Source organism: Falco biarmicus, chromosome 6 (genome assembly GCF_023638135.1).
Source record: "Falco biarmicus isolate bFalBia1 chromosome 6, bFalBia1.pri, whole genome shotgun sequence".
NCBI lineage: Eukaryota > Metazoa > Chordata > Aves > Falconiformes > Falconidae > Falco > Falco biarmicus.
Window position 1 is genome coordinate 84,171,598 of NC_079293.1, and position 12,202 is coordinate 84,183,799.

Consider the following 12,202-nt stretch of genomic DNA (forward strand, 5'->3'; position numbering starts at 1 on the left):
ACCGTGGATCCATTCCTTAATATCCTTTTCTGCTGAACCTCTATTTATACTCTATGGGAAGACAACAGTTTTTTTACCCTCAGAGCTGTGTATCATACTCTGGGGTAATAGAAATTTCCATGTAATCTATCTGTTGAGAAATAACCCTTTCCAGTGCAGCCTGAAACTGTGTCTCTGGCATATTGCTAACTTCCATCTGTGCGGATATACTGACAGTCACAGCTTCTGAAAAAGGATCTGCCTGGGGTGCTTTTGAGAACCCCTGACTGGCTGTACGCAGAACAGCTTAAAGGGGTCTTGCTTCTTGCAGCAGCGCTATTGTGGTTAACAAGAAATGTTCTGAACTACGGCAAGTGCTAGAATAAAGGCGTTTCAGCAAAATAAAAGTACATACTCTGTTCAAAGCCTTAACTTGGCTTCACGCGTTCTAAAGGGTGAGTGATTTGCCTTTATCTATAAAAGAGGAATGCAAGATCACAGTCTGATGGCAAAATTGTAAAGAAATATTGGCATGCTAAAATAAATCACTGCCACCAGTGCTTAAGAACCATCTCTCTGTTTAGCTTGGTTTAGACCTGTCAACTATTTTCCTTGGTAGATAGCAGACAATGTTTCAGTATGCCATGCGATCTGAAATGACAGCTCAATTAGCATTTCATTTCTAATGTGTGTTTTCTGAAAGACCTTTAGGACCAAAGTCTGTCCCACACAGTCTTTCTGATTTAAAAGGTCATTAGAATCTGACTGAACACCTCCTTCTGCTATTATTCTCTCAGGCCTGGAAAAGGTTAAGAGGCATTTATTGGCTCACTGAGGCAGATGACTCATAACTTCTGGATATAAGAGGGGGAAGTGGCTGCCCGAAAAGATAGAATCTAGGGTGTGGGCTCAGAAGTCCCACAGTAGTCATCCTAGCAACAGGCTCAATAAAATGAAACAGCATCAACAGAAATTTTGAGCTGAAGTTTATCTTACTTTCTTTGTTCATAAAGGCAAATCTCTGAAAGGCACTGGAATAGAGTTTATGTAACGTGGACTCAGTGGAGAGCGAGTGACAAAGGTACCTGCTCACAGAAGGAAGCACCAAGAGCTAACAGAAAAGGTTTATGCCAGATGAGCAGAGCAAGAGCAGAATACTGAACTAAGTGGTTATACCAGTAAACCTGCATAACTCAGTTTGTATCCGTCTCTTAATTGTTGTAGGTTTTCTTGCAAATATTTTGTTGAAATTTCTTTTTCCTCTGTATCAACTGACAGCTGTGTTTTACCTTGACCTCCCTGAGACAGGTACATAGCAAGCAGCATGCCTAGAAATACAATTTTGAGGTTTTTTTCTGTGTGAGGTACAAAAGAAATGCATTCAAAGTGAATGTAAAGAGAAAAATAAGAGAAAAGTAAACTGAAATCATCTAGCTGTGTTTTCCCTCTGACATTCTGATTTCCCGCATGGAAAAACATCTTGGTGTATATCATAAAAATAATCTCTTATATGATTATCTCCATGCCACTGCTAAATTCAATTTACCCTTCTTTAAAGCATCTAGCTGCTGAGCAGACTTTTCTTTGTTTCTGAGCTCAAATCGTCTCTTCTGTCTGCAATCCACATCAGGTTGAATTTTTCTCCCATTCCATCATAACACTTTTGATGAGATTCTGATTCTCATTATCTTCAGAGGACCAAGCCTAACAGTGTGCCTCCTTTTATAAAGTTCGTATGTTCCTGCAATCTCATCTTCTCAAGAGATACTGGTTTCTGTTGTATTCAACTGATTATGTTTACCTGACCACAGCTGAAATCCATGTCTCTCTTTAGCAACTGCAGTCTTTGCTATAGATGGATTTTTATTTTGCTAACAAAATTGGAATGTGTGTTTTGCAGTAACAGGAATTGCTTCTAATCCTTTGTTTTGTTTTGGGGTTGGGTTTTGTGTAGTTTTTTGTTTGTTTGTTTTGTTGTTGTTGCTTATTGTTTCAAATGGTTTCTTTGAAATTAAGGCATAGGTAAATCTTCCACAGCAATCATCCTCAGCAACATTAGCATTAGGACCTAAGATTTGGGGAATGGAGGCAATGGGACATTGTTTTGCAAGCTCTTCCCCTTTGTAGCAGTTCAAAGCCAAAACAATATGGATACAGGGTCTCTGGGCTTTTTATCAATTTAAATATTTGTTAGCAGATAACAGCAGTGGATGTGTAGCCAGAGCTTGTTGTATTCCACTAATACCTATTTGCCACAACATTTATGGGTCATTGGAATCGGAATATATTCTAAGGAAGTAGGAATATATTCGAAGAGAGAAAACAAATCTTGCCTTGAACTCGCCTGGGGTTTACCAGGAAGTTTTGTGGTACTTTAATTTGAGATACAGCTCAAGCTCACAATCTGCCATTATCTTATTTTCTTTCTTCTCTCTGCTTTTACAGACCCTGAAAATGATTGATTTCTCTAGGCATACTAGCCCATCTCCTTGTGTTACCATGTACAGTCCATATTCACACATATATCATTTTAGAAATTAATTTTCTGCAGCCTGTTTCTGTTTTTTAATTCAGTGAGCTTTCATGTTAAACTTCGAATTTTATGTAGCTTCTGATGTCTTAAGAGTTTATATTCACAACCTCCATCTGCCAGGCTAACCTAAGGGTGCCATTCCTTCAGTCCTCTTTTTCAAAATCGATTTATTTTTTTTCTTCAAGAAATAACTCAAATTGCCCTCAGTTGAGTAGTTCTAATTAAGAAATATGCATTTCATATAGCCATCTCTTTGGTAAAAAAGGATGGAAATTTACACCTAAGCAATCAGTACATTGCATAATTCTTGCTTAATGTTCCCCTTACAAATGTCGTAAATGAGACAGTGGCAAACAGGTGCAGTCGCTAAAGGGTATGGTTCATACGAGTGATCTTTGTCAAGCACAGAATTCCTTCTCTAACATTTTCTGAGTGCTTCAGAGTCTTAGAGTCGACAACAGGAAGAGCTCATTGGTTTTATAAAGGCTAAACATTGAAAACCAAGTGCCAGTGACCTCTCAAGCCATTTTTCATTAGTGTGACACAATTAGCTCAGTGTTAAGCCATCTTTGATTTGCATTACAGTGAGAATGGAATCTGTGAGACAGTATTTTCTTATGTAGAAAGTTAAATAGTATCTGAATGCTGGTTTTTGCCCTCATCTCCACATATTTAATGCTATGGTATTTCCATAGCATTCAGTGCCACACAGAACTATGTAGACATAAGACATGACTATTACATTTACCACTTTTTTGGATAGTTGACTAAAGCACTCAGTGAAAAAAAAGAAATCCTTAGCACAAGATCTGGGAAAATCTACTAGAATATCCAGTCCATTATTTGCCAAGCCTCAGGTGCACTGCTTTTCACCTTATCTCTGCCCTCTTCACTGTATTTTATTACAAACACACCAAACAAACTCTCACCCTTCCTCGGAGCTGTGCTGGATGGGAGCCTTTTCCCTGACAAAAGAGTTTATTCCCTTTAAATAATCACTTTAATGTCTGCTAAATTTTATAGCTTCTAAACCTTCTCATCCAGTCCCTTGCCTCTTATGCACATAATGTCACTTAACGCTCTACTTCTCCTGTTCGGACTAAATGCATCTCTTGTATGTCTGCTAAGAAACCTCCGGCTGAAGCATCTGTCCGGTGCTGTCTGCATAACAGTACTGAAAAGACGCATCCAGCACCATAAATCTTTTTTGTCACTACACTGAGGTCATGCCCAGGCCTCACTCAGGTACATCCTCTCACCAAGTGTTATGTGTCCCACTATTTGTCAGCACAGCCTGGTCCACAGCTCAGCCTTGCCTGTGCACCGTTCGGTACACCCGTACCATCCAGCTCACGTGGTGGCATCCTCCCAGGTAATCCATCTGTATCGGTCTGGCCGAGGCCCATTTGGGAAGGAAAGCTGGATAGACAAGTCTTACTAAGCTATCAGTTCTAAAAGGTCAGGCAGGATTTGTCTGAGATGAATAACATGATATGTCAACACTTTCTTCTATATCCTAAATAAAGATATTGCTTGTAAGAATTAGTGAGCATTTGGATAACTGTAGTTGTCCTGCTTTTTTTCATTCAGTCGAATGTATGATACGTGCGGTAAATATAAACTTGCTTCTCAGCTCCCAGTCAGTAGTAATGGAATGAAAGTTTCCCATCACTGGAATATTTTAAGTGTGATGTTACAAACACAGCCAGAGAAATCAGATAAAATCTGTCCCCTACATTGTTGACTATCCGTTAAGCAGTAGCACAGGAACTTTTAACATAAGAGAAGAAATAATATATGAATTCTTCTCTCTCTTCTTATTTCTCAATCTCCTTCAGGATTCAACGCTGTCCACCACAAATCTCATAATTTAACTTCATCAGCATGAACAAAATTGCTCTCTGTTTGCTATTGTCTTCTGCTTTATACCTGTTTTTATCACAGGCACTTCTGCTTGAAAGTACACATCTTTCCTTGGTTGCAGTACCTGGCATACACTGATGTTCAGCCTCCTGGTCTCTCACATCCAGTTGTTCAGTCATTTTTAACAAGTCACTCCCTCTGGCAAATGCTCTCAATTCAGGTAGTTTTGAGGTGATCTGTAAAGGCTTTCCAGGATCCTTTTAAAATTCAGTTTGCCTAAGTCCAGAAAGACAATTCAGGCTAAAGAAGGAAACTTGGCCTTGCAAGTGAACCTTGTGCAGTCTTTGCACATATGTGAGGGGGAGAAAATAAACCTCAAGAGAACCACAGTTTCTGGATCCTACAGGTGTGTGGGCTTAGGCACAAACAGAGAGGCAGAGAAGCGTTACCTCCGGAGCTTTACTTTGTCCTGGATATGCTGATTAAGATTACATAAAGTGGCAGGAGGATGCTTTGAAAAAACTGGGTGAATTTCCAGTTGCTGAGAATATTCAACCTGTGATGGGGGTCATGCTGTTATTCCCTGCTGTGCATGAAAGAACGTTTTAATATTTGCCAGCTTGCTGGGTGATTTATAGATGAGTATACTGGCTAGAGTGACTGAAGTTCGGTGTCTTTATTATGTTCTGTTTGATCAGGAGAGACACCAAATCTGAATGTGTACTTTGGAGAACCTTGCAGTAGCAAGTAGAACTGCTGACCTTTAAAATAACGTGATTCACACTATTGAGGGCAGTAGAGATAGTGTTCCATATATTAAAAGTTATGATGAAAAGCTGCGTGAGGTTTTTTTCCCTACCTGATTTCTGTAACTGTGGTTCAACACTCAGAAAATCCCCATGGAGCAGCAGTGACTTGAACATGGGCACTGAGCTGACCTGACTGAATTCTTGTGAGATCTTGGGAAAGAATCTTGGCAGGCAGAAGGCTTTGAAGTAGGGCATCATTAATGCCCGTTACTGTCAAGGCTGCATTATACCGCATTTCAGACTGAGATTTTTTGTTTGTTTTCTAGTACAGCCTATTTTAACTTGTTTGTTATAGTGAAGGTGAACACAATAAAAGTTATTATATAAATGTTATAAATAATATTATTTATATAATAAGACATCAAGGAAGGAAGCTTGCTGGCTGAAAGACTTTTGCTGAGTGACCGTTACGGTCAGCCTTTAAGGAGGGAAAAACAGTCTGAACTTGCCATACCATCCTGGAAAATCTGAGCCTTGAAGTTACTGTGGACAATCATTCACTGAAGAAATAGTGAAAAAGTACACAATTTCTGTTATCCAGCCCGCAAATAATCTTTGGAGTCTGTGTAACCCACCTATATCAGCTACCCATCACTTCAGCTACCTGGCCGTCACTACCAAAGTGCTACTAGTGCTGAAAAAGAGGTTTAGAAATACGCAGTAGAAATAACTCTACTCCTGCCAGAGACGTGCTTGAATAGGTATTCCTAATAAATTGTCTTTACAATGTTTCCTCAGTCGATAGGAACGGAACTCTTCTGAGAGCTCTAATGAGATTGGCTAAAGATGCAATGAAAACAACACCCGGAGGGATTGCAAGGCATTGCAGTTACGCAAGTGTCTATTCCTTTTAAGCAACATAGGGATCACTGTTCTTTCCCCAAAACATTTCAGAACAACGTGGAAGAGTCCCCACAGGCTCAGACTCACATCTAGTGATTTTCCTGCTGACATCGGGGCACTGTGGCAAAGTGACAGCCTAAAACACAGCTCTGCCCAATTGTGTGCAAGCCTATGAACCCAACAGACTGAGAGAGCACCCAAATCCCGCGTGCTGTTCTTTCACTGCCACGTTTACGGCTGCCCAACCTGTGCACAGCTGGGCTGGGGTCACTGCACAAGAACTGCCCTCGCTGTGGTCACTTCAGTGACAGCTTTATCCATTTGGGGGACATATCCATTTGTACCACAAAAGTACCACATGTACCAAAATGTGCCAAATGTACCACAAAAAAAGGGGCAGAAGTGGTAGTTCTTCTTGCCCTGCCAATAAGATTAAAATGCTGCTTCATTCTCCTGCACTTAAATGGAATTGAGGGCTACAGTCACTGACCAATGAAGTGTTCCAAGCAGTCTAGGCAACAACAATAACATCCAAAAAACAATGACTTTCTGTTCCAAATTTGTGGTTGCCGTAGGTTGTCTTGCTTCATCTCAGTAACTTGGAATACTCTAGATGTTTTATACCCCTCATTTGTGTGAACCAGGACATGCTGCCTCATTTACAGTCATGGAAAGAATGTGCTCAAGATCGCAGTTATGATTGTCCTGCAACTCTGCAAAGAGCTCTTAAAGTCAAACCTTTTGTAATAGTTCATTTTCTACTTCTGTGGTGCCAGTAGTGTTGTCTCTGTGAGTGCCTGTTGTGGTAACCAGCACAGTATTAGAGCTCAAAACTCCTGTAACAGTTTTACACTTTGATTCTGTATAGGATCCTACACTGAAGAGCAAGCAGCACACAAGTCATGCTGAGGAGAGTACATCTCTTGACAGTGTGCTCATTTGTATTTATATTTATCTGGTATTTTGCTTTCAGTGATTTAAAAGCAATCTAAAGTGTAAATCATATTCTCTTCCCAGTAAACCAGAGCACTCTGAAGGAGGTTGAAAGCACCAGGAGATAACAGGGGGAGCAACGCTGTTGGTGTGGGCCACAGCTCACTTGCAGGGTTCTGCCGCGGTAGTGGGCATGGCCCGATGGTCCTTCTCCCACCCACTTGCACAATGCAAAGGCCAGGCAGAGCAGCAGATTGGGGAAAATGCAGCCTAAGCATCACAATTAGTGCCATAGTCTTCACATTTGCTGCATCTCTTCTGATGAGGCTTGTATTATGTCCTAATATGTTGTGCATTAGCAATTAGCATTTTTTTTTCTCTGCTTCTCTCCCCATGCTTTCCCAAGAGAAAACTTACTTGATTTTTTTAAAAAAATCTCTCTTTTGGAACCATGGTTAGAATTGGATAAAAATCAATTACACTCATTTAAAAAGGGCTAAGAGAGGGAAGTAAACCTGATGTAAGACTCCAGCAAGGTCTAGGGATTGTCAGTGAAGTCTTACTTTAATTCTCCTAAAAACTTAACTCCCTATTCAGTAAATAGGACCAGAAATCCACTGTATAGTATATAATTTTGTAAAGATATTATGCTTGAAAAACTGCAGTTGCTAAGACCACAGTTACATAGTGAAATACAGTTAGGTGTGTATGAAGTAACAATATCTTTAAGAAAATCACCCTCAGGATCTCTGCTCACTGTGTTGTAGATACAGACTCTGATCTGAGCCCTCTACCATTCCTGCAGAGCTCATTTCAAAGGATCTTGGACTGCACCTGTGAGTGGCTGAGGACTGGCACAGTCCATCTCTTACACTGTACAGGTAGGATGAAAACATTCTGGTCAGGAATCATTTTTGGTTACTTGAAGCTTATAATTTACACTCCATTTGAAAAGGGGTGGTGAGTCTTATTAGTTCGTTTACACATCAGTGTTTCCATAAAAATGTTCCTTCTTCCTTTGCTTTGTGTGTTCAGTAAAGCAATCACTTCCTGCCACGGATACTCAGGGAACTTCCTTGCGCTACTTCATAAATGAAAATACTTTTTTTTTTTTTTTTTTTTAAAACATTTTAATGCATTTGTTCTGATTGGAAGCATATCTGTTGCATATGAAAAAACAGAAATGCTTGTTCTAAAGTTGAAAATATTTATGCTAGGGTAGCTATTGTTTTATGGAATTACTAAAGAAAGGTATTTCTGAAACATAAATTTTACAAGTGATTATTTCCTGTGTATGTTACACCTATTTTTCTGTGTTGAAAGGGCCAAAATCTTGACTTGTTCTGTTTAGATTGGGCAGTACAACCTGTCTCTGAATGGCTCTGCCTGGACGTGGCAGTGGAATGTATCCATCACTGTATGCCTATTACAAACAAGGTTGGAATCTGGCTCAGGCTCATTAAAAGCAGAAAAAAAAAAAAAAAAAAGAAGTCACCAAGTAAGAATAACAGTGTCAGTTGTAGCTATTGTATTCATCTTCCTGTGAAGATAAGTCTCTGTGCTCTGGCAAGTTGGCTGTTGCATGGACTTCTCAAACAAAGGAACTGAGGCCAAGGTGGTGACAGCACTGCTTTTGGGCACCAGGTAAGGGGGCTTTGCATGGGAGTTAGCCGTGTAAAAGTATACTGGGAGAAGATCATGTGCTAAAAACTTGACTGTGGCTTTGAATAAATCACAAGGAAGGAGCAGAATTTTGCTCTCTTACCCTGTGAGCAGCCAAAGAGATCATGCCTGTGTGAGCCACGAGAGGCACGTACGTGCAGTCAGAAGGGGAATTATTTTCCTGGCCCAAAATTATTTCACATCTGTTTGACATGGCTTGTATATCAGAGGCTAGAACCAGAGAGGCTAAACTACACCTCACTTTCCCCTGCCAGAGCATCTTGTTGGTAAGGTCCTTCTGAAGGAAGCCTTGGGTAGCTCAGTATGATTTTTGGAAAACTGAATCTGCATGAAACACTGTAAAACATTATCACTGTGAAATAAGTATAGACATTTCTAAGTATAGACACACCCTTGTCATGGGTGTTTCTCAACCTAGGGTATTCATGGAAAGCAGCTAATAGCAGGAGCAATATTGTGCACTGTGGTAGGCTTGGGAAATATGATAGAAATGTGCCAAGTCTTTTTGCTGGGGAAAAAACATTAGTATGGACAATCAAAAAGAAAACTTACTAAACCTTGATTCAGAAAATAATGACATATTTTAAAGTTTTTTGTTCTTATCTACACATTCGCAAAGGAGACGCTAAGTATCACTCAGGTTACTTAAAATGTTCCAGTACATGTGCATTGTTGGGTTAAGATCACAAAAATTATAAACACAAGGATTCAGGCAATAATTTGATGGAAACATCTTTCTTCTCTGGCCTAAGTACTGTTCTGAACATATCACTAACTAATGTTTATCTAATTTAGGTTCTTAATTGTATTGTTTTGTGTTTCCATGTAGTATTTCTATGCTCTGCTTTCAAAATACTTGTTAAAATTTAACATTTATATACAATTTTATTTAGGTTGGTGATACAGTGTCAAAAATCAGTTCCTTTCCTTTGAACTCAGTCTGTGTTTAATTTGTATTCATCCCATGAATATGTCGGCTTAGTGTGTAGTGAGGTAAAACAAGTAGGTTCAAAGCAAAGCTGTTTTTGAGAGAACCCTGGAGAGCTGATAGTATTCTAGGAAAGAAGAGGAAAAGATTCAAGAAAACACAAGTTTAAATAACCAGGCAGATGTAAAGGAAAGTTCTCACAGTCAAAAGACTGGTTAATCTTCTGGTGGATGTGCGTGGGGAAGTTACTTCTACGTAAATGTGTCTTTATATATGTACTATATCTGCTGTTCACATGTGACTTCGAAAGTGAAGATCCACCTGTATTTTGACTAGCCCTGACAGAGTAGAAAACAACTGATGTGTTGTGGTTCAGAGCCTTGCCCGAGAGTAGGGTATTGCAAAGCTTCACCTCACAGCAGGCGGGCAATACAGATGTATTTGGACCTTTGGCAGCTTTGAAGTTCTCTGTGATGGAGTACATGCTCGTTTTTACTCGAGGTGAATAAATGTGTTACTTTCATGACTCTTAGATTCAATACAATGTTTAGTTGGTAAAGGTAGTAATAGTGGAATGATGGTCATATTTTAGAAAACAGTAAAATTCACAGGAACTAGGTTGTTCCCGGGAAGCTGTGAACGTTCAGGGGTGGAAAATCAAACATGCTATTATGTAAACTATCATTTATCTTAAAGAAATGAAAGCTAATGAAATAACACATCTGTTTCATTAGAAAAAAAAGTGCTTTATGGATATCTTTATATATCTTCAAATATCTTTAATAAAAATATCTAAATAGATACCTTTAAATATCTTTAAAGAAATCAAAAACTATAGTGATCCAATAGTTTAATTTTCAGAATGCTTTTGATACTTCACAGTACAAAGGTTCATTAATATCTCCTTAGGGAGAGGAGGAGATAGGATTACCTCATTTAAGCAAAAAACCAAAGACATTTGACTGATAAGAAAGTGAAAGCCTTACCCATAACTTTAAAGAATATTCTCCTTTCATAGATAGAATTTTAAATTTCATTAAAAGTATCCCTGTGAATTCAGTGCATTCACTTATTTTATCTTTAAATATTTGATTCTTGCTTGCATATTCTCCAAAGAAGAATAAGTTATACAGTAGAATTTTTTTAATTAGCTACCTGGACAGTTTTGCTCACTTTAGACTTTTTAGCAATATATTAATTTATAAGATGAAAAATATTAATGGAAGTGATTCATTGCCCCAGAAAAAAGTCTGCTTTAAACAATGGCAGGGTTTTTTTTATTTTGTATTATTTCAACAGCTTTGAAATGCATCACTTTATAGAATTACTTGTTTTCATCTCTACCAGTACCCAGTACTAAGTTTTTCGTGTGCTTGACTTTAGTAAAGCCTCTGTTTATAGTTTTGTGGGTGGAAAAAAAAAATAAATTTAAAGCTGTACAGTCTCAAGATATCTAGAACATAGGGGCACAATCCAACAAATACAACTTACTTTTAAGAAAAGCTGAATTAATCCTTTCAGTGAAATGCTCAGTTTGACTTCATGTAAGAAGCTGTGAGGACGTGGAGCTTTTCGTATTGCTCAGGAGGTATTCTGAGTGTGACGACTGAGAAATACGCAGGGATTTCAAAGGGAAACTGTTCCTATTAAGTTCAAAAGGAGTTTACTTGACCTTAAGATTAATCAAATTGAACCTTGTATTATTTTTGTAACGTGTTTACAGAGAAACTCATTCTGCCTGCAGCACAGTGCTGTCCGTGGTACATTAGTTTCACTTTCGCCTTGCTGGAGCTCTTAAACTTTTTTTCCTGCCCACTGCACCTTGGAAATGGAATGGGAAGCAGAACCTCCTTTCATAGCAGTGGCGGTAATTTTCATCTTTGATTTAAAATTAATTACAGATTAAAAATGCAAAAAATTTGTTTGTGTGGTGCCTGCACACTCTGGACTGTTTCTTTAGCTAGCACGTGGGTGATGTTGCAGAAGTCCTTCTGCAGAGGTGGCTGGTGCAGCTGGGGCTGCTTCAGAAGGGGGCTGTGCACATGAAGGATTTCCAGGGTGCTGGAACTAGATGGAAGACCATTCTATAGCTGGCAAACATGAAGGGCTTTAGTGTAGCCTTCCTTTTGGAGTGGGAGGGGAGGGGGGAATTAGATGGGGTTGGAGCTTGATATGTTTATGAATTACATTATTTGATTTCTCAACATTGCCTTCATGATGCAGAAGATGTGTTATAGTTCTGTGTTCCTAAAATAAAGTTGCACTATATCTAGAAATCAGAACAACTGTAATGGGGAAATTCTAGCAAATAAATACTGTAAGTAGGTAGATCAAATGTACTCTTTCTAAAAAAGAGCAAAAGGAATCCCCACAAATGCATTCACAACCCCCCTTCACATTTCCTTGAGAGGCCACTGAAATTTGAGAATGAAGGTTACATGCAAGAGCATTGCAATTCTTAATCTCTCTTCTAATTCACAGAAATCCCAAATATCAAATCAAGAAGCTAATTAAAGACGCGTTTCCAGTTAAAATGAGGGTTTTTACTGAAGCGAACTCAAAAATTGCATAATGAGCCTCCATTATCTCTCAGTGATTTCAGAACAAAAGTAACTAGTCTATCAGGAAAAG

General features: G+C 38.9%; 1 protein-coding gene across 4 annotated transcripts in view; it reads left to right on the top strand.

Moving 5' to 3' along the window:
- CHRM3 (cholinergic receptor muscarinic 3) overlaps positions 1-12,202 on the top strand; it is a 285,906-nt gene that overhangs the window by 203,982 nt on the left and 69,722 nt on the right. The window contains exon 4 of one of the 4 annotated variants that reach the window (XM_056344651.1): positions 7,728-7,841. The exons of 2 other annotated variants lie outside the window; for them this stretch is intronic. The gene's annotated coding sequence lies outside the window, so the exon portion shown is untranslated. The remainder of the gene's footprint in view (positions 1-7,727; positions 7,842-12,202) is intronic. One more of the 4 variants, XM_056344653.1, reaches the window with a different exon arrangement.